This window comes from Echeneis naucrates, chromosome 3 (assembly GCF_900963305.1).
Source record: "Echeneis naucrates chromosome 3, fEcheNa1.1, whole genome shotgun sequence".
Classification (NCBI taxonomy): Eukaryota; Metazoa; Chordata; class Actinopteri; order Carangiformes; family Echeneidae; genus Echeneis; species Echeneis naucrates.
Genome location: NC_042513.1, coordinates 18,877,598 through 18,900,933, shown reverse-complemented (window position 1 = coordinate 18,900,933; position 23,336 = coordinate 18,877,598). Strand labels below are relative to the sequence as shown.

The 23,336-nt window shown below is 43.2% G+C and overlaps 1 protein-coding gene across 1 annotated transcript in view; it reads left to right on the top strand.

Moving 5' to 3' along the window:
* The first annotated feature begins 13,311 nt into the window (after positions 1-13,311).
* znf536 (zinc finger protein 536) overlaps positions 13,312-23,336 on the top strand; it is a 199,025-nt gene continuing 189,000 nt past the window's right edge. The window contains exon 1 of the mRNA XM_029497423.1: positions 13,312-13,942. The gene's annotated coding sequence lies outside the window, so the exon portion shown is untranslated. The remainder of the gene's footprint in view (positions 13,943-23,336) is intronic.

Here is a 23,336-nt window from a genome sequence, read left to right as displayed (position 1 = left end):
AAAGTGGAAAGTGTCTTTCCATATCATCATAAAGACCTGAAAAATAGAGTCCTACAAGATGATCGTTCCTCCAGCATCTTCTCTCATCTCTATTTGTGAAACCACATCTGAGTGACAGTTTGGGTTCTTGTTCACCTCCTTGATCAAACTTCTGATCTGTGCCTTTACACAATTTTATGATGAAGGTCTAGAGGGAGTTTTCGTCTTGATGTACAGTGTGGTTTATAGGTTTTTATATGCACAGGAGTGTTAAACCATGTCCAACCAGTTCACTTTGCCACCGGTTGAGTCCAGACAAGTTCTCGACACATCTCAAGGATCATTAAACCAAACATGAAACAGCTGATCACAGTTTGGAAATTCACAGCTAAGGGTCACTTAACTTTTTTAAATGAGATTTTAACTGACAATAAATTTGATAATATTTCCAACGAGACATTTCCTCTTCGCAGTTTTTGCCCATGAGTCACACTTAACATCTACAGTGGCCTATTTAATAATTTACATTTAAATCTACAACCCAAGGTGTCGAAAATGTGAAGGGATCTCATCACTTTCTGAAAAGACCATGTGCTTGACTCTAATATACTGTTATGGACGGTGTTTGGGTCTTTCTTTTCCTTTTCCGTTCTTGTGTTTTGAGCTGGTGGGAGACATGTGACGCAGCTATATTTGTTGGCATGGTGATGCTCGGTGAGGGATGAAAAACTACAACTCCCAGTGCAGCCGGTTCCCGGAGTGGGGCGGTGCTTCCGGCTCAGGTGTTTGGCGGGAGAGCCTGATTGTTAATGGGGGCCCGTTGATTGAGACGCCGGCGGAGATTGAGCAACGCACGGAGGAAGGGACGGGAATCCCGGCATGTTGAAAATGAGTTTTAGTAACCACACACCACACAGCTGTCACCGCGGACTCACAAAAGCTGGATTCAGTCTACTGGGAGCTTGGCTTCAGCTCTTCGGACTACGCCAGCAGCAGGAGACATCTTCCCGGGGATCCAGGGAGGCTCCGAACCGGCTCCGAACCGTAAGATAATCTGCCCACTCTCTCCCCTCTGTCTGTTTTCTGTTTTTTAATGTTGACTTTATGGCACTGACAAGTCCAGCTTGGGGGCTTGAGGGCACTGTACCAGAACAATATGTATATATATATATATATATATATATATATATATATATATATATATATATGTATATGGACAAATGTACAATTGGAGCAAAAGGATTTGAAACGAATAAGAGTTGTGAAGTGTAAAGATGCTCCCGTCTGCTGGAAAGTGGTGCAGAAAGTGTAGTCCTGGCTTCAGGTCACTGCCTCCCTGATCTCCGGCCAAGATTTGAGATGCCATTTCAGTGCTTGTGTAGTCTCAATCTCACTTTTCATTTGAAAAGTTTACATGCAATTGTACAACAGCTGTGCAAAGAATGGATCGAGACCTCGGAGTGTTTACCTTTGCGCCTTTTGTATACCTGATTCTTCTGTTGGAGGGCTGCTCATGATGAAGCACAGTAAGGCTTTCAGTATAGAAAGGTGTGTAAAGAATTGCTGTCCAGGGGGAAATTTCACTGGTTCAAACTAAATTGGGTTGTGTCAGCGTGCTCACATTTCCAGTTGTGTTTGCTGTGCGTGGGTCAGAACTGTTGCCAACTGCATATTCAGTTTTAGCTTTGATTTTCACTGCACCATAAAACTAAAACCGGTGTCTTTCTTTCACTCTAATAATAAGGCTAACGAAGCACGCCCACTTTCCTCAGGTTTCTCCCCCCCCCCTACTTCTCGTGCTCACTTTTGCTCCCACTCCCCCTTGTGCACTGAGTTACTTTCATAACTTTCATTACCTCTCCGAGGGCAGGCTGAGCTAACTGGCAGGGGAGACGGGTCTATATCTCTGACTATAGCCCGTTGTCCCTAGAGTGTGGAGGTCAATGAGATTAACCTATAGCTCCTTTTTTCCTTCATTATGCACTCCAAATTACACCCACTTACAGACGATAGAAAGAAAGAGGGAATCATATATGAGCTGATATCTATTTAAAATCTAATCCCTTTGGGTGAATCGCTCAGCCTTTCCATTTCTCTTATGTTTCTGCCTATTGCCTGCGGGCTCTGCTGTGCTGCGGCGCCATTTAGGAAGGTGCTTTAACCTCGCCCCCTGTTCGTATTAACTTTACATTCATCTGGGCTAATGTACAAGTCACTTAGTATTCTAACTTCCTACTTTGTGTTGTTGTTGCTTGGTTAAACACCAGTGACTCGCAGCCCAAAACTGTTGCTGCGGAGCTTACCACCCAGCAGTTGCTGATTGTTTCCTGTGGACTTTTCTGGTTGTGCCTGGAGCTACATTGCCTCTGTCTAGAACAGATTGTCAGGAGTTGATGGTGCTTTTCTTTTTTTTTTTTTTTTTTTTTTTTCCTGGTCCAGTTCACCATGCTATGTGCAGCCATTTTTGTAATTATTAAAATGGTTAATTGACTTTGGAGGAAGTGTTTGTAACATAGTTCTGAGGGCTCCCCTTAGAGGTGTGGTTTGAATCTGGAAAACAGGATTTGTTCCTGAACATCCATCGTTTCATTAGTGATGAAAATCTCACTCTTCCTGATATGTAGCACTGACCTAAACCTGGTTCAGACCAAGTCCAGCCCTTTTATGGAAACGATTTTTCTTAATGGCAGTGGCCTCTTTCAGCAGGATATTGCTCCCTGCCACACCACAACAATGGATCAGGAATGGTCTCAGAACAACCAGTTCAAGGTGTTGACTTGGCTCCAGATTCCCCAGATCTCAATCCAGTCCCCCATCTGTGAGATGAGTTGGACCAACAAGTCTGATCCTTGGAGGCTCCACCTCTCAGCTTCCAGGACTTAAAGAATCTTCTGCTAACATCTTGGACCAGATACACCAGCTCATTTTCAGAAGTCTAGAGGAGTCCAGAGCTCTGGGGTCAGGGCTGCTTTGTGCACCGAAAGGGCACTACACAATATTAGGGAGGCGGTCATAATTTTCTGGCTGATTGGTGTATAAACAAAAGATTCATCTGATTACGAGGAGTTCAGACCAAGCCAAAGAGACTTAGTGTGAGCTGAAGCATTCTCCACATCTCGGCATAAATTGTTCTTAGTTTTTAATTACTTTCTTGTCTGTTCTTCTTTTACTGATAGTTTAGGGGCTCATTATAAATTTTTCACACTGACCCAATATCTCATCCTCAATCAGTCATTGCTTTAACTCGAGCTTTTATGTACGACACTTGTAGACTACATGAAGCAGACACATCCACTTACAGCATGTGCAGTCAATATAATCGCCAGCATAGTTCAGAGATCAAGCCCAATTGTATGTTGCCATGAAACAATAGGAAGCGACATTCAACGTTATCTTAACAGCGGCTATGAAGAGCAAATTTGTTTGTCGTGAGCACATCTGGAGGATGGTGTGAATGATAAAGCATCACTGCGGTGGGTGTGACGGAGTAGGCAGCAACCCGGCTCATGTAACTTCCTGGTTATGAATAGCCTCCGTGGAAAGGTCAGTGCCATGACAACATCGTGATGGATGTCAACGACGTCCAATTAAATTCTTCTAAAAAAGGCGCCTCGGAGGCTCTTGTGTGTGCTTATTAAATATAAAACAGCTAAATCAAAAGTCCAAGGGTCTGCTTCTCTGTGTCTAATGCCCACTAGGACAACCAAGAGCATTTTCCATTCCTCAATTATTCATGTTTTTGATGAGGGGGTCAATAAGGGGAAGAGCACTCATTATGAATGTTTGGAAGTAAGCACAAAGGTCACAACACAAAAACACACACAAATACACATCTTTTTAGACATTTCTAACTTTTTTCCCCTCAGTCTTTTCTCTTTAGATAAATAGAGAGAAGCAAAGAACAATACTCCCGTGTTTTGAGGAATGCAAATATTTGTCGCCAGGTTGTTGAAGCTTTCTTCTTGGATTTATCTCTCTTTCTCGCTTGGTCTCCCTCTTTTATATACACACACACACACACACACACACGCTCATGTAAACACACAAGCTGCTTTGAGGAAACTAGGACAGACAGTCATCCCATGAATAAGAGGATGCACTTTTTAATTTGTGTATTATTTGCGCCTTTGAAAATTCCAGAACATGTCAACGGGGTGCATATGTGCCAAGAAACAGACAGAGACACACACACACACACACACACACACACACACTCTCTCACTCATCCAGCCTCAGTTTCCTTCCTCCAGCCCAAAGTCCTTTCACTTTTTATGCCTACCTTTGGTTGAACTTATGCTTCTCTTTTTTTCCCCCATGTCTTGTGTATCCACTCTGAAATTATAGATGGGGATAATAATAATAATGTCATTTTGTACCAGAATCTTAGTCATTACCTGCAGTAAAGTGCTTCTAATTGATACCACCAGAGAGATAATGATTGCAATGCCCTCCAGGAACATATTATTGCAATATTAACCTTTGTATATACTTTTATGCAGAAGACTCTGGCACATTAAAGGATCTCTAAATCTTACTTGTGTGGTGTAATGCCATTACAAAAGAATGGATACTGGGAAGTGTGCTCTTTTACTGATTAAGTGTGTCCAGGGGTTTGCAGCCATCTACAGGAAATGGATGATGTGGAAGTGCAATTTCCAATGTATCTCTTCTCAGGCTGGCTAAAGCATTCACTCTTTCATACCTTTTTACAGTTTTCCACTAAAAGATAAGTTGTTTTTTTATGAAGTCATGAATATCCAAGTTTGTGTCTTTTTTTTTTTCTCCTCCTCATTTAGGTGGAGATGTTTGCAAGTCATCGTATCTTTGCATGTGTGCAACTGTCATATCCGCCTGGCCATGTGTGTGCATCACCCCAACATTTCAATGGCTATGGCACTGCACTTGGCTGATCTGTTTCTCTCCCGCCACCCAAAATAAGACAGCATCTAAACAAGTGGCTATTTTTGGATTCAATGCCTTCACATTGATAACTTCCCCCCAGTAAGACTGTGCTCCTCACAGTCAACCACACCACTACATTCCTCTCTTAATATCATTGTATATCGTATACTGCTATGTGTGTGAAATGTTGTGCTGCAGAGAAAAGAATGTGTCCACTGTGTGAGTCCTCAGGATACTTTGGTTCATAGCTGTTTGACCTGGTACCTCATAAGATCAGCAACACTGAGCTGATTTATAAGATGAAATCCTGAAAAGAGATAGAGGGACTGCTGTTATGTGGTTTTGTGTATGTTTTTAAATGTGCATGCATCTAACTCATGCCACAGTCCAAAAGAGCTTCTTAAGACTTGGTGACACAGGGCAGGAATTTGGGATAGCTGAATACTTTTGGCTTGGCCTCCCAGAGGCCTCCCAACCCTGCACCCCACTTATCTGCAGTAGCATGCTGCATCCTCTAGTGGGCACAGTGAACAGCACCCCTTACCATGAGGTAGAGCCTTTTCTACAAGTTATCTATATTTGTGCTGTGGCAGTTGAGGTGAACTCGTGAAATAAGTGTGTGTTTGTGCAGAGCTGCCCGTTTTAGGGGATGGAATACTTTTTTTCATCAAGAGAAAGTAGATAAAATAAAAAGAATGGCAACAGTTGTCTCAGCAAATTCCCTGGAGCAAAATGTATTCATGTTAATGCGACAAAGCTCTGTAGCAGGCACAAGATTTATGATGGGGCAATGGAAAAAGCAGGTGGATGGATGGCTCAACAAAACAGTGGAGAGGATTTTGTTGATGTTAACTTCATTAAAAAAATTTAAATAAAGATTCCTACATTGTTTGTTTGATATAGTAACAATAAGAAAAGTCCTTCAACACATTGTCTGATTTGATACAACCTGACCATCAGGTGACCAGAAACACAGCTCCACCTTACTGCTAATGTTTCTGCATTTTAACTGAATGAGTAAATACATAATCATTTAATCAACTTTACATGTTGTGTGTGAATTTATGGCTTCTTGTGCCGCTGCCAACAAATAAATCAGGTGTAGCCTGTGAGAGCTGCGGCTTCGGTGAGACACATGTATGGATCCTCGACCTGCTGTAGGTCCTGGTCCGGTCATGTCCTCTGGACCTTTTCCCTGAAAAGACCTTGTCTGGCGCAGCTTTCACAGCAGACTGACTGAGTACTGTTTTCTCAGCATTACCACAGCGCGCTGCTGTGCCAAGCCAATGACATGGTCAAGAGTACAACAGCTGTACTTATTGTGTCAGAGGGTGTACTCTCCGCTGTGCGACCTCTCCAGATCTAGTCATCTGCAGCTCCATTGAACACATGTACCTGTTTCTTATTTCCAAGGGTGGAAGATGGCCTGGAAAGATACAGATAGTTGGTCAGGAATTATATTTTGTGTGTGTGTGTTTAGTATTCATCTCATAGTTGTAACACGAGGCCCACTTGTCCTTGACTGCTTGTTACAAATAACCCACATAATTCCCACAGGCTCAGAGATAATTCACTGATAATTTAAGGCACTGGTACTCTGTTGCATTTTCCCGCACTCACTCACACACAGAGAGAAAAAAAATCAGCACATTCCTTTGTTTTTTTTTTTCCTCATTGTTTCCCTGCTGCTCCTGAGCTGACACTAACCTAGTAAAGCATCTCTTTTGTTCCGGGTAATGGGAGACTGTTGCTGAAGTGTATACAGAGGTTAGTGCGACTGAGCCCTTTTGTGGTGTTGCGGCACCTTGCCCTTTATCCGCTGTTTAGCTTCTCTTTTTCACTGTAAAGCCACATTATCTTCTGATTTAAGGAAGTGCTGCCCAATCAGGTCAAGATGCTGTTGCCAATTGTCAGCAAAGTAAAAAAGGAAGAAGGCAACAAAGACAAAGAAAGAAAGGGGCATTGAAGGCCAACACTCAATGGCAAGGTTTAAACAAAGAAAAAAAGATTAAATTTACTCAGACACTGAAACCAGTTTGATGCGTTATAACAATAACCAGACCTTGTGTAGCAATGAACTTTCTCTCTTAATGCTGTTTCCCAGGACCCACGGTACAGGAGGAATATTTTTGTATTGGGGCACCATAAAGAGATTAATTTTAGTGGTAGTCTTCCCACCAGGGAGTCAGTGTAATCCTACAGAGCATTAGAGAAAAGGAGATGAGGAGGAGGAGGAATGGACAAGAGAGAAATAGAAAGACAAAAGCAGGGAAGGAAAGGAGGAGAGAGCAGAGGAGTATGGGCGATCGCAGGGGGGAGAGGAGTAATCACGTGTGTCCGGCGGAGGTCACCACTGGTCTGCAGGTTCTAATTATGTGCTAATAGCCACTGAGGAGGTCATTTGGAGCCATTAGCGAGCGCCTGTAGGTAGTTAACGGCCCACAGCATAACCCAGCCTCCTTAATGTTCCCTGTGAGGCCGTTAGTGCTCTGTCACCAGCCAGCTTGCTGCCTCGTTACTACGATTAGAAACCAATTGATAGGTAATAGTAAAATATGATAGCACACTATCCAGGAAATATGGACTCTGGTGGAAAGGTGAGAGGTAAGAAGACAGGCCAGTGGTGATGAACAGGGACTGCCCGTTGTTGAGGTGCATCCAGACTGAGCTGTGACGCTCAGGGCAACCAATGTCTGACTGATAAACTGGTTGAAAAGTTGAGGTGGATGTTGATCAGCGTTCAAACCCCCACCCCAAAATAAAGGGTTAGGGTTTTTGAATATTGTCCCTGTAGCTAGATTAACTCTTGGTGAGGATGACCTATGATATTTCACCATTGGGGTGTTAGAGATGAGGGTGTTTTGACGCTATGCAATTGGTGCTCCAAGTTTTAATGTTACATCATATCAGTGTAGCATTTGAGCCAGAAAGTCAAAAAAGGGCACATTAAATATTGTATTGCTTTATACACCACACAACACACACACACACACACAATCACTCTTTGTCCACCGTACTTTTCTCACACACCTCCACTGATGATACGGCTGGAGTTCATTGCAACAGCCATATTGGGAATTGAACCACTGACCCATCAATTATTGGACAACCTGCCTCAACCTCAACAGCAGAACCTTCAAAGACTTTTGAAACATCTACATCATCGGACTTACAAGCCATTTGCAATTTTGTTGGGGGAAAAAAAAAAATATCAAAATGAATAGCCGGTTATCTTGAATAAAAAGTCAAGAGGCAGGTGATGACTCTATATCTGATGTTTTTGGTGTTAAACAGGAAATCTGGGGCGCGGGGGGTGCTGGAGCCAATCCCAGCTCACAATGGACAAGGGTGGAGTACACCCTGGACAGGGCACCAGCCCATCGCATACCAACACAGAGACAACAACCACTCACACTCAGACCCACAGACAATTTGGAGTCACCAGTTAACTCAAACATGTTGTCTTTGGACAGTGGGAGGAAACCGGAGTACCTGTAGGAAACCCACACAGGGAGAACATGCAAACTCCACATCGAAAGGGCCCGGGAACCGAATCCGCAAATTTCTTATTGTGGGGCAACAGCACTAACCACAATGCCGCCGCACCTCTTTCTCTCTATATATCGATCGATCGGTCGATAGATGGGATATATATCTCTATATAGACACAGAGGACTCAAGCTTGAAGGAGGGATTTGAAAAAAGTTTCAGAAGTTAGAGCTACAGCCAGCAGCAGTAATTTGTGATGAAGGACTTTCAGCGTGCTTCAAAAATGGCTGAGTATTTATAATTCTCAAACTCTGGTGCCTGGCTCATCAGCACACCCAGCAGTTCCTTTTTTCCTTAGTCATGGATGAAAAAGAAATCAAATCAGTCTGAAAACAAGGATATTCTAGACGTACTATGCAGACCATTGTTCTTAATCAATTGGAGTCAGATGTTTTCATTTAGATGTATTTTATTTCTGCTCTGGGAAGACTTCGATTCATGTGATTCAAATTAAAATCCCATTGGTTATCAGTCAATGGCAGCATACTTCCTACTCCTTCGCATTCATCAAGCCTGGACAAGTTTGATCTTGGGTATACTCTCTGTCCAGGCCAATAAAGAAATACAGTGCTCCCTGAAATATCGCAGATTTGTCCGTGATGAAATCTCCAGGCCGGGCTCTAAATATTTGCCTGTACTGTATTTGTGTGAGCATTTCATTAACAATCAGAGCTGACAAACACACACACTCACTGACCCCAGCCAGCGGGGGAGAGCCTGAGACAGTAGTGTGTATTTGTTAAAACATAAATGCCTCACATGAAGGATTGATGTCACCAATAGAGGAGATGATTGCAGTGGAAATGAATCTGGTGTGGTGAATGTTTTCCACAGCCAGGGCTCCTGGCTCTTATTTAAGACCCTGTCAGAACTTGAAAGTGTAATTGATACAAATTCTAAAGTTTAATTTTTAAAGTTTACAGTCACAGAGGGTTCAGAGCTTCAAATTGTTTAAAATTGCACTCACTCCCTTTTCATTAAAGCAGGATAGTCTGAAAACATTTGTTCATCAAATGGTTGCTTCAAATTAGACTTTGAGAAACTCAATTTGAAGTAAAGAAAAGCATTTCATTTCCTCTGGGGAAAGGCAAAGTCTCGTCTTGTTTGCATTTAAATATAAGCAGGGCACAATATGTGGCTTTAAAGATGCAGTCATTATACAGGCACAAACATGGAGCCTCACACCACGCTTGCCATACGCTCAAACTACTCCACCAACTCTATAATTTGATAGTTCCCTCCAAACTGGCACATACAACACCATGAAAACATTGCAATCGTGCTGCACCCGTGCCCTTAGATTGTTGTATGTACTCCCTGAGAGTCGAAATTAGCAAAAAGGCCTGTGAAGTAGCAGGCGGGCGTGTTGTTAATCTGGCCCTGGGAAGGGTTACGGGGAGACAGAGAGTCAGATAGAGGCAGCCAGAGCGGTGGAATAACGTCTTAATCTGTCCGAGAAATGAACAGTGGCTGGTCTGTTTTTTTGGAGCACGCTGTCTTGGCTGACTCCCAAGCAGAGGGGCAGGGAGCAGAGCCATCTTCAGCTGCTAGTCACTAACATGGCAGTAATAAGGCAGTGATGACCCTCCCAGGACTGCCGGCCAAACGCTCCCTCTGCCTCCTCTCCCTTCAGCACAAACACGGGCGGTGCTCTTGAACAGATACACAGAAATTTCTTCCTCTCTCATTCGCAGTCCTACCCGCTCACTCACCAGTTTCTTTTCATTCAGAATGAAATGTAACAGAGCAAAGACAAGCAGTCGTAGGACCACTGCTGCTCTGTTCTTGCACAACAGTATATGTGTATTTAAAATGTAAAAGCATGGAAGTGTTCTCAAGCTTTGAGAGCCTTAATGCAAATGGAGAAGTCAAAGTGTGCTCAGGGGGAACACATATCACTGTGATGCTGCTGCACCTGTTGCAGAGGCAGATTAAAGCATTGCCAAACCTCCCCCTGTCCGTCTTAACAGTGTTTATCACTTTATGAAATTATCAGCTTTCATTCAGAATTTAAACTTTAGCATAGTAAATGGCAGAGGCATGCTGCTCTCCTGCATTAAGTGTCATTAATCTGAAAAGAAATAATGATGCAAATAATATATATATATATATATATATAATGAAGTGATGAATGAATTAATGTTTTGGTTTTATCACCTTGTCCCCATGCAGCTGAAATTTGTTTCCTACCTCTCACTCTGCATACCATTAATTTAAGCTACTGAGATTTGTGTCATGCTGTACAATGTGGATGGACGCCAGTTTTGCGTGACTGTTTACACATATATAGTAGTGTCCCTGTGAGAGTACAACCCTCACTGCTATGTATTGTTAGAAATTTGCATGCTTAAGTCCATATGGCAACTTCCTTTTGACCTGCTTTCCCATCCCCGATGCATTGTCAGGCCTGTCAGCCGATAAAGAATCACTTGACTTGCTATAACAAGTTCAAAAGGAGCTGATGACGCGCTGTTGATCCATGGAGAATCGGCAAAAGGAACACCCCTACTGCTTACTGCTATCACTCCCATAGAGATAGCAATATTATTGATGGGGAATGGTTATGCTAATTTCTTTAGGGGAGGAATTTTCTTTCTCTCATTCTTTCCTTCTTTTTTTTTTTTTTTTTTGGAAAATGCTCAGAAAAAAAGAAGGAAGGGGAAAAAAATTCATAAGCATCAAACTGAATTCCATATAACCATTTAAAGGAGCAGCATGAGAATCAGATTTACATAGTGCATAATGAATGTGGAGTATCTTTTAAAGAGGAAGATATGTTTTGTCTGGCAAGGGGAAGAAAGGAGATATTTAGGCTATCTATTAATGTCTCAGAACACACACATGCACACACACACACACACTCACACCATTGTGAATAATCTTTTAAAAAACATAAATATTTCAGTATCAATGGAGTCAAAAGGGGATAAAAATATGACAGATAACTTAATATGCCTGATAATAATTATGTCTTCATTGGAGGATGAGAACTGTTTAAAAAAGTGTAAATATTTTCCCTTAATAGAAGTTTTGATTAAAAAAAGTTTTATAGACAGATAAATTCCTATATAATAACAGTCATAATAATAATGGTAATGTGCAGTAAAGGGGCGGATTTGTGTCATCCAGAGATGGAGTGTGTTGGTCTCCGACAGTGACCATTTACATGTGTGTATTTGTCTCTCTCTCTCTCTCTCTCTGTCTCTTTCTCTCTCTCTCTCTCTCTCTCTCTCCCCTGCTTGTGCCATGCTGCATGTGTCAGAGAGAGCGAGAGAGAGGATGATTTGAAGGAGAAGGGGAGGGGTGATGGGGGTGTTACGGGGGGGTGGGGGTGGGGGGTTACGCACAGGGCTGTTATGAATATGACCCCGAGATATTCCATTGTGGGCCCATGTCCGGTTCTGAGCACATCTGATAGTATCTCAGTCAGTGGCATTAATGTGTCTCTCGGTTCGACATTTTGAATAATCTGGGGGGGGGGGGGGCTCTCTGCCGTCATCCTGCCACTAGCTGTCAGCAGCACCGTCTGTCTGTCTGTCCTTCTTATCACAATCCTCTACTCATGCACTTACATTATAGAAAACAAGCTGCCCGTGCAAGAGAGCGCTTGATACTTTTTTATTATTACCAAACCGTTCCCATAATTACCCCATAATCATTATATAATCCTGTAACAAAGCCTCTATTGAAGCCCTGTCTTTTGTCAACGCTGGGACACTGAATCTATAATTGCATTATTTAGTCTCTTCCAGCCTTCTATAGAAGCGTAATATATCAAAACCATCCCGCTAGGCAGGTTTTAGTTGCAACAAACACTTCGGCCTCCGCGGAACGTCTATTTTTTTTCTCTTCTGGGTCGTATTTTATTTATTTTTTACACATCGCACAAAAAAGTTGTGCCAACTTCAGGTTTCGTGGGAATATTAGTTGGGGGAGGCGGGTGGGGGCGCAAAAAAGAGGGGGAGAAAAGAAAAAAGTATTTGCTTCTTCTTCTTCTTCTTTCTTTTTTTTTTTTTTGCTGACAGCGTGGCTGCTTTTAAACACCTCCAGAGAGGTGTGTGGAAATGCATCCATTCACAAACTGGACCGCTCGCATCATTAGTGCCGGGGCATATTTTCAAATAATTCTGTCGGTTCTCTCCTGCGCTCCTTGACAGAAAGAATAATTCGCCAATACAGTGAAAAGAAAGGGAGAAAGAAAGAAAAAACGGGGGGCAAAAGCGAGTTCCCGAGGAGCGGCTTTGCGTTTGTGTGAACGGGGATTGGCAACACAACGGGGGCTTATTTACATTAAATACGCCACAAGGTTACAGTGCAGATAGATGAGCGTCATTTTTACCACTCATTACTTCTCTTAAGCGGTGACTGACGCTCGGGACGCACGGGAGGCATCACTCATTTCATCCTGGACTTTTCTTTCGCTCCTTTTTCTTTCCCAAAGCAGAAGAGAAGAGGATCCAGAGCCAAAACACTTCACTTTAAAAAAGGTAACGAATTCTACTTTTTTTTTGTAATTAAAAAATGTGTGAACCGGCTTGCCTTTACGCATAGAGGGCTTGTGTTGTCAGAAGCACGGAAGCCTCACTGGCGAGGCTGCCTTTCGCCTGTTTGCGAACGCTTGTGGTAGATATTTTTTTTTATTATTATTATTTTACATTTTAGGAATAAGACGTGTTTGTGGAGAGGTTCAAGGTCAGAAACAAAAGTTAGGTGGCAAGGTGGGAATCGGCTTTCCCCCCCCTCTCCTCTTGTCAAGGAAGGGGTGGGGGGTAATGTAAGGTTGAAGAGGGAGAGAAGGGGGGTTTATTTCTTTAAATCAGGTTTTGTTCACCGCTGGGCTCAGCTGCTTTTTTACCCCCCCCCTACCCCCCCCACCACCACCACCCCTCCGTCAACGGCGAATACCACAAGACCCGGGCTGTCTCCAGCCAGTCAGCCAGCCAGGTGGCCAAACACCCAAACAGTAAAACAGCCAGCCAGCTCCGCTCCCTACAATGGAGTTCCCGTTTAACGGCGGCTACGACGCGTTTCACCTACCAGATAGGGGGAGTTCAAGCTGAAGGGAATATGCTGATCTGATGCCCGGGGATCGGCATCAATGCAAACGTTTACTTTCAGCAGGCAGCGACCGACTGACTGACAGAGAGAGAGAGAGGGAGAGAGAAAGAGAGAGAGGGAGAGAGAGGGAGAGCGGGGCAGAAGAAAAGCAAGAAGAAGAAGAAGAAGAGACAAGTAATAAAGCAGCGTTTGTCATTTCAAACTCGGGGGTGCGCGGTAGGGAGCAGTTGTAAGGGACGGGATCGAGGAGTGGACAGTATTTAACAGGTCCCGAAGCCACTTTTCAACACCCACGTCATCCCGATTAAAAAAAAAAAAAAAAAAAAAAAAAACAGAAAAAAAGAATATGATCCGGTGAAATCATATGGACATGCCTCATTATTCAATGAAAGCCGTTGCTGACAACGCGGCGTTTACGCGCAGGAGTTAGCCGGCGTTTGGCCAAATCCAAAAGGTAAGAAGTGTGTGTGTATGTGTGTGTGCGCGCGCGTGGAGGGTGTGTGGGGGGGTTGGTTAGTGGGGGGGTGGGGGGTCTTGCAGTATTCTGAGTGTGGCTCAGAGAGAGGGTGTGTGTGTGTGTGCGCGCGTGTGTGTGGACTTGCTTGCTTCGAGTGTGTTACTCAATGGGAAGTCAGTTTTTTGGGGAGGATTGTCGTAGTTGTTTGCGCGGGGGGCGCATCGCAGCGGGGGCCCCGACGTCTCCCCCAGTCATGATTAGAAAATAACAGAGCAATTATCCGTAGCGAGTGACGACCCCCCCCCCCCCAAAAAAAAAAGAAAAGAAAGAAAACGGCGACAAAATAACAAAATTAGCAGCAGCTGGGACCGAAGGATGCGGACGGGCTACACACCTTGCAACCCCCCCCCAAAAAAAAAACACACACACAAAATGTAACGTAAAGTATATGCATCAGTTTCATTTCAGCAGGAAATAAATAAATAAACCCTGACGTGGTTTGTTTACCCCCTGCATGTAACATTAACACTCTGAGTTAAAGACTTTCACGGGATGCGCTCGGATTTTGCAGCATAGTATGTCCCTGCACTGGTTTACTTCATGCCATTTAATCTTTTCCTTCATTTTTCCTTGGGGGGTCCAGCCAAGATTGTGCACGGGAAAACTTTTCACTTGTGCTGAGAGTGCATGCAGGAGGAGGTAGGGGGGAGAAAGAGGATGAGATGGGGGTTGGAGGAGGTGTGGGGGGGTTAAAGTTTTAGATTTTTTTTTTTATTTTTTTTTTGGGGGGGGGGTGCTACCAGTGCGTTTGTGCGTTTCATGTGTCGAAGAGGAAAAACTTGAGATGAAGAAGAGTCAGTGAGACCTGCCATTTTGTGCTGTGATCGACCTCTTATGCAGAAGTCCCCGTGTTGTTGCTCTGAGGAAGAGACGGTGATGATGGCATTCAGACGAGGGGCGTCGAGATTGACGCAGCCATGAAATTGACTTTTTTTTTTTTTTTTTTTTTTTTTGTCATTTGATAACAGAGAATGTGGCACATATTTAAACATATTTTGTTTTGGGGGAAAAAGAGGGGCAGGAGAGAGAAAGAAGAGGAGGAAGAAAGTTGGGAGTCAGATTAAAATGACAGAGCCCATAAATCAATAATATTTTTTGCAGGGCATGGAAGAAGTGTTCTTTAAATTAATAAGGAAAAAAAAATCCTGCAGTTTGAACTCATTTCATGTTGTTTGGAAATATTACATTTATGTCATTTGTTTATTATTTTGTGCTTGGTCTATAAGATGGGGCAGCAGTAAATTGTTCATGATATGTTGCAGCAGGGATGAGGCTTGTAATCCCGTTTAAAGCCTCTGTCTCACCGTTTGCTTCTTGGACAGGGGATGAATCTTTTCTTGGAACTGGAGTTGACCCCTGAGTGATCTGACCCGGGTTATTTAGCCACTACCAGCGATACAACAATGGCTTGCGAGAGACACGTCATCTGTCTTAAAATACTCAACAATGTCCATCACATTGTTTCACACTGTTTCTCTAACCCTTCACTGAAGTTGTCCTGAAACAAAAAAGAAAAAAAAGGAGCAAAATCTTCCTCAGATTCATTGTGGAAGGAAAAGGGATAAATAGATATGCTGTCATTGTTTAATGGTATGCACAAGGCGGATATTATGTCTGAAATAGTGTCTGGGCGTTAACCCCCCCCCCCCCCTCTTTTTTTTTTTTTTTTTTTTTGGTCCGCTCTTTCATTCCCATGTTGGAAGTGATATAGCAAGTGGATATCTGTCCCTGCTCCTCTGGCTGTCAAGGCTGCCTCTCAGACCTGCTTGCCCTTTCCTACACCTCTTTGCTCTGCTGCGAACTGAAGTGTTGTCATTCTTTTTGGGTGAAAATATCAGGGAAGAGACACGGTGTTTAAGAGAAGGCCTAACTTTACACACTGTCTCTGTCAAGGCCTCAGTATTTTGTGTTTGCAATTAATTTAATATTCATTAGGCCTGATTGTATTTTATTTATTTATTTTATTTAGTTTTTGTTTTTGCATTCCTCCTCTGGTGAGGTTGTGTTTTATATTACATATTAGCCATTCATGAATTATCCATTTAATCATCATTAAAGTTACTATTCCTTTAAAAAGTGCAAGCATGATTTATCGTGACTTCAGGTCAAACAGATAAATGCGTGTTAAGTGTGTGATTTAATGCAAACACATGCTGCACAGATATATTTTGACATTTTCTAATGCTAAAACTTTGTGATCAGCTGAGCTCAAAATCCTCTCGCCGGTGATCCTGTGTTAGTTGCTCTCCCACCTGTGCCTGTATCAGCATGGCACAGGGGGCGGTGGGGTTACGACTGAGCGCAGCGATACGAGTCTCTCTCAGCTACAAACGAGAAGAGAGATTGGAAGGCGCGAGAGAGAGTAAGAGCATAGCACCCAAAAGGATGGCATCAAAACAGTTCTCTTTTCACCAGGCTGTCAGTCAGTCAGTCAGCCACTCAGTTCACCGTGCAGTAGACTCACTCGACTGGAGCCGCCGTGTTGTCAGCCTGACACACAGTGAATTATTTTCACGTTGACATGTAAACAGTCAGATTTTTGAAAGGGAAAAAAAAAAAAAAAAAGGACTGAAAAAGCAGTACGAAAAGGAAAAAAAAACATACACACACACTTGTTTAACAAATGCGCATAAAGAAGGCAGCACATCGCACAAACGCACAAACCAGCAGTGAAGTGGCTGCACAAATTACATAATCTGGCAGTACAGAAAATACATGTGTGTGTAATCAATTGGACAGCATATAATTCAAACACAAATAAGTTCTCCTGCATCCTGTGATATATGCATCTGCAGCGTGGTGCAGTCCATGGTCAGACCGGCAGCCCGACTGTGGTTAGTTGATCCCAATCTCATGTAATTATAGGGGAGAGGGCTCCAGCTGTACAGGCTGCAGGGCCAGGGCTCCCAGTCCGCTGGGATCAAGGCGGTGGTGGGCAGGCCAGATCAGGCCGGCTCTGCTCATCAGCCAGCCATTAATTGATATGTGCAGTCATTGTTAAGAAGCACCCCCCCCCACACCTCCCCGCCCCCGCCTATTTGTGTTCATTTCCATTCTGGTTCTGATCTGCAGCCGGGCAAGGCGGCTGGGTACATGTACTCCAGAGTGTCGGTGTGTGTATATATATATATATATATATATATATATGTGTGTGTGTGCGTGCGCGCACCCTTAGCAGATGAGAGGAGTACTGAAGGGGCTGTAACACACAGGCGTTAGACTGGGTTGAGCCTTGTAGCTCCGTGACCTTGATCTCTAGGGTTCAAGCCAGAGAGGGGAAGATGCTGGCGAGCAACACTCACTGCTGCTGTGTGAGGCTAATATGACAAGCACATACACACACACAGACAGACACACACACACACACACACACAGAGGTTGAGTTTTATCTGACCACAAACCTCACACACTAGATTGGCCACATTACAGAGAAATCTGAAATAATTTGTTTTTTCATCAAATATGTTTGAATTTCTGTCACCATCACTAAGATTTGATTTAGTCCCTTGTGGGGACAGACAGGGGAGGCAGGGGATTATGAAGTTAGGAAGGTTAGGCTACTGACCTTTATTCACATTTGGCCTTTTTAGGCTTCAGTCAATCAATCTTAAAAAAATAAATAAATAAAATAATTGAAATGAATTGTGTATTTCTTCATCCTGTGCATGAGCATGTTAAAGACCAGAAACCTTTCAATTTATTTAAATTTGACCCTAAAGTCCACCGGCTCAATTCCCCGCTGTGGGGCTTGTTACATATGTTACATCTCACTGTCTCTCTCCTGTCTGTTATGCCAAATAATAACTCAAAAAACAGGAATAAAGTGGAACTGCTTGTAAAATAATGCAAAGAAAGTTCAATTATTTAATGGCATAAGAAGCAATGGGGAATATGCAATGTGTCATTAGCCAGAAATGAATGTGCTATCAATTAAAATCTAGCTGTGTGAATGATCAGCTTTATTGAATCATTGTTTAAATGAGAGCTGATGTATAATTTTCCCGTAGTGTGTGCGTCGTTCTGTGTGAGCCATTTCATTCTGTTCTCAGGAATGCGACTGTATATTTTCCCTGATATTCTCCCTAGCTTGGTCAGGATTTGAGCGGTCGGAGGAGCAGAGGGGTAGACGGGCTTGAGGTGGTGGTGACGGTGGGGGGCGGGGGGTGTTATGGGAGATATCATGGACAGCAGTTTGATCTAAGAATAAAGACTGTGGGGCAGATGAAGCTCTGACGGATAAGCTTGAGTCAGTCCTCTCATGCTGGGGTGCCATCACAGGGAGCGTCTGCCTGTCTGGGCAGCCGGGGGAGTCAGGGTTGGGGCTGAGGGCGGGTGAGGTCTCAGACGATAAGAGGAAGAAAAAGGAGAAGTGGTCTCGTAAGGGAGAGGTGGCTACTGGAGAGGATGCAAGGCAGGGAAAATGATCGTCTCTCTTTCTCTCTCCTCCCAGTCTTTGTTAAATAAGCCCGAGAATGTGCAGACACGCAGGTCAGAGCGCGATGGGAGTTCACCTTTGCAACAGTGTAGTGTGTATGTGTGCACACCAACCTGTCGGCTGTTAGTGTTTATTGTTTGGGGGGGGGCTGGTTTCACTGCTCAGCCTTGAGAGAAAGTCTGGCCTTGGTCTTTCCATGCAATCAATTGACACTTTTAGAGAACACTGACGAGAAATCTGTTCAGAAAAAGAAAACAATATGTGTAACACTATGTAACACTTACATAACACTTTATCCTTACAAACCTGTGATAGTCCTACTGTGTCTCCCCTCTCCTCAGCCTCTCTACAGACCCCTAACTCTTTCCTGATATTAAGGCATTATTATTGAGTTTGTCTTTATTTCAGTATTTTTTTTTCCCCCTCATAGTTCGTTAGCATTTTGGATGTAAGAACGTGTCATTTGATGTCATGACCATTTTCCCTTTTGACGTGCGGAAAGGCCCTGCGTTTTCAGCCATGTCATTTCTGTAGACAACAGCTTAACACAAACAGGCAAGCACACATCAATCAGAGGTCCTGAAGCAGAGAATTGTTGCTGCTTAGCATTCAGCCACGCTCAGCTAAGACTGTGGTAAAACCTCCAGTGTTCATGAAATGGAAGGTTACGTGTGTGTGTGTGTGTGTGTGTGTGTGTGTGTGTGTCTGAGAGAGAGAGAGAGAAAGAGAGGGAGGCAGGTTATGTCTATTACCCACTTCACATACCATCACTGACTGCATCCCACATGTCATGTCTGCTCTTTAGCTGCTCTACCTCCCGGATGTGACCTCTGTAAAAGTCCCAGACCTCTGCTAATGAGCACACCAAAGTAGCACAAGATAGAGGGAGAGGGGGGAAAAAGAGGGAGAAAAGGGAGGGGATGACGATGCTGGAGAGAGAACTCCTGCACCTTTAATTATGATCAAGAGGTTTTCACCAAAGGACGGAGGCGTTGCAGTTCTGTTGCGCTCGTAAATCTGGCCCCGGATGCCGTATATTGTGTCGAACGATTACTGTACACCATTATAGTGCATATTCAACTGCCTCTCCAGCACCTGATTTGCATAATTGGATCTTTAATGAAACTTGCCTTGTGGAACAAAAAATACAAAAAGAGAGATGAAAAAAGTGGTTTGGCATGAGGGCGGGGGGTGAGAGAGAGAAAATAACATGATATAGATGAATGATCCCTCAAATATTTGTCATGCTTTTTTTTTTTTTTTTTTTTTTAAATATAAAAAAAGATGTATGAAATATGAGAGTTTAAGGATGACAATGAGATTTAAAGGAAAAGAAAAAAACGGCGAGGAGAAAGTGACCTGCTCTGGCCCAGTCGCTCACACGTCAGTGACAGTGCTACAAATAGGATGAGAAGTGACTGTGAAAGCTGTACATTCCCCGCCAGGTCTCGCGGGTTAAGACTACAATAGCGGGATATTCTCTAGCCCGGGGGGGATTTCAGCTCCTCTTCTGTCGACACTCATTGCACCAACTTGTTACCCAGGGAAGATCGCTCTTTTGTAGAGGAGCCGATTCCGTGCTCGCCTGGTGGAATTCCTCCATTGCAAATATTTTGACAATGCCTAATCAGGAGTCATCCTATTCTTTTTTTTCTTTTATTTTATTCTCCATTTTTTTGCGTGAGGGTGGAGGGCTTGCTTTGCACCTTGTTGCACTGACTGAACAGCCTTTTTTTTTTTTTTTTTTTTTTACATGCATGTGTGTCTTACTGCACGTCCTATCTGAAGGAATAATTTGCCTAATTCCCAGCTTCTTTTGTACATTTGTGTGTTTGCCTAAAAGTTGCCGTTCCCTCTTTCTCTGCCACTTGTTTGTGGCTGTGGCATGACATCCGTCTAATTGCTTAATTAAATTCCAACGTGTCCTATTTCCCTCGGCCTTCAGGAGGTGAAGGTTAAAATCCTCCTAGTGCCACTTTGACACCAACGTGAGGACCATAGATAATAGCAGGTTATTTGTCTTGTCCTGCTGAAGGATCTCATGGTAGAACTGGCAGTGAGAGATGCAGAAAGAAGAAAGAGGAGAAAGTCCATGTTTTTACTCAACGTGTCATGAGACAGACTATGAGGTACCTCTCTTGTTTCTGCCGTGAGTGCCCCTTCATTGAAAAGTGGAACAGGCAGTTGTTAAGCAAGTGATAATGTTAAAAAACAACCAGAGGTCGATGACGAATTAAAGCATTTGCGCGTTTAGCTGCCTGGGAGAAGCGGTTTCTCCCTCTCTCTCTGTGTGTGTGTGTGTGTGTGTTTTTCCACTCTACATCTGTGGGAGTGGATCATGTGTCAAAGCGGTTTACAGGTGGCCTGCAGGGCAGCAGCACTACAGAGAGGTGGAGGAAAGGCAGGCAAGGTTCAAGTACCTCAGAGGCTCAGACGGCGCTGAACTGAGCAATCCCGGCATCTGAGAGGACCCTTCAAAAGCCTCCTTATCGCACTCCTTATTCCACCATTTCACTCTTTTTTTTTCTCCCTCTCCACCACAGCTTCTGTCATCTCTCCATCCTTTCTCCCACTCTAATCTCCTTTTTTTTTTTCTCCCATCATATCTTTTTATATTTATCCTCCACCATTCATGGTCCTTTATCATTCCTGGACTTGTTGCTGAAAGTGTTGATAAGTTACTGGATTGGATTTGTCTTATACCACACCCTGCAGTTCACCTCTGAATTTAGTGTTAGGGTAAATTAATTATCACCACAAGTGATAATTAATCCAAAGAGATTACCATTTTCAAAACGACAATGAATAAATAAATAAATAAATAATGGGGAGTTTATGTTACCTTCACTGTCACAGGATGGTGTTAGACAAGAAAACCAGTGAGTTCTTTCCTTCCAATCACACTGGCGTCTCCACCTAGCACAACTGGATTAACTGAAATTCGATTTATATAGCTCCAAATCTTAGCCTACATTATCTGCAGGCACTTTACACAGAAGGTCAGGACCTCATAGTGCTATGGAGAGAAACCCAACAGCTGTGGTTTAAACAGGAAGAGCTGGTGAAGATTATTCATTGGTTGTACGTATCTCCCCTTTTTATTCAAACTCATGACAAACTGTGATGCTGTTATATGAAAAACAATTTAATCTCTACGGTACGAGTGCTGTTTCAAAGGACACACACTCCAGGACTCATTTGGGATTATTATTATTATTATTATTATTTTTTTGTTCTTTTAATTGGTCAATTTTAAAAATACTTACTACCTATTACCCTACAAAGTGGCACATTCATTGGAGCGGTAGACCTGCAGAGAAAAGAGATAAATATACAGTAGGCAGACCGATGACAGGGCAGAGCGAGGAGAGAAATGCAGGGAGCAGAAGGAGAGAAGAAGCAAGGCAGAGAGACAGAGAGGAGGGATGATGTGCTTAACGGTATCTGTAGGCTTCCTCCTGAACAAGCTGCTGCCACCGATCTCGGGAGCCCCGCCGTTGATAAATTCAGTTTGATAAAAGTCACTGAAATGCCGGCCTGTCTGCACACCTCTATTAAGCGCCGGTACATTTGTCACAGCCAGTGGAAGTCAACCATAGGGTTTTAATGTCATATCAGGCTGAATTAAAGAATCAATCGAAAGCCCTGAAAGGTTTAGGTTTTTATTTCAAGTGACAAGCCGTGGTGCTACAGCTGTGGCTGGTGCTACAGATTACCGGGGTCTAGTTGATCAAGGCAGTCGTTTTAGGTTTTATATTTGGCTATTGGGAATTTTGTGATTGTTTTAGCCTGGATGCTCATTTTGTATCTGATGACTTTGAGCAAGGGAGGGAGGGGCGGGCGAATATGTGTGTGTACGAGGGTGGGGGTTTTGTGTTGAGGGCTGAGCTCTTCTCATGCCTGGCATTATTTTCCTAATTTATTTTTTTAATCAAGAGAAATTAGATCTATGTTGCATCAATCATCAACCTTCCTTAATATAGCAAACTGAGGGAGGCTACGTTTAAAAAAAAACACAGAGACACACACTCACAACCTTCCCCCTGAGAAGCCCTTAATACCACATTACTGTTCTCCATTTATGCAAAAGTAAATAAGTAAACCCAAAAGGCAAATGAGCATTCCAGCCGTTTAAACACACAGCCTTCTGTAAACGCCCGGTGCTGCCACGACCGCATCTCTGAGGCGGAGCAGCCAGGAGACACAAGCAAGTGGTTGCAACTGTGCCTTTTTTATATACATATATATTTATATATATATATAAATATATATGTTTATTCATGCTCTAACTTGAGGATATAATCTCCAAAAATGAAGTTGTTAGGTACATCATAAAAAAGACCTTAGTTAAATATCATTAGACAAGTTAGGAACTGTACGAAAATGATTTGCATAATTATTTCTGAGGAGGTGGGCTTATTAGCAACACATGCATTGTCTGACAACCTCCACTCTCACTGTTTCTGAACCCAAACCAACCATCAGTTACGAATAATGAATCCATCCAAAAAAAGATCTTTTTCTTCTTCTTCTTTCGCATTTGTCCCGTCCACACAGACACAAATAAATAAAATGCACACGCTCGCAAACAATCACTCGATACCACCTGGTGTTTTATTTAATTAGGTAAAATACACAGTACATGTGTGCGGGGGGGCACACGCGGCGTGAGGATGCATGTTTGTGTTGCTTGTGAGCTGTCAGTCTTTCATGAACTACGTTAAAAAGAGTTGTTCAAGGTGGGAGCTAAATACTATTCATCTATTATTTATCTGTGTTATTACCCGGGTTGAATTTAAAAAGGAAAGCTCTCTGACGTGGGAGAATTCCCCCGGCGCCTGGCTCTTTCCTTTAACACCTCTTTTTAAGTCTTAAGATGAGTTCCCACCCATGCTG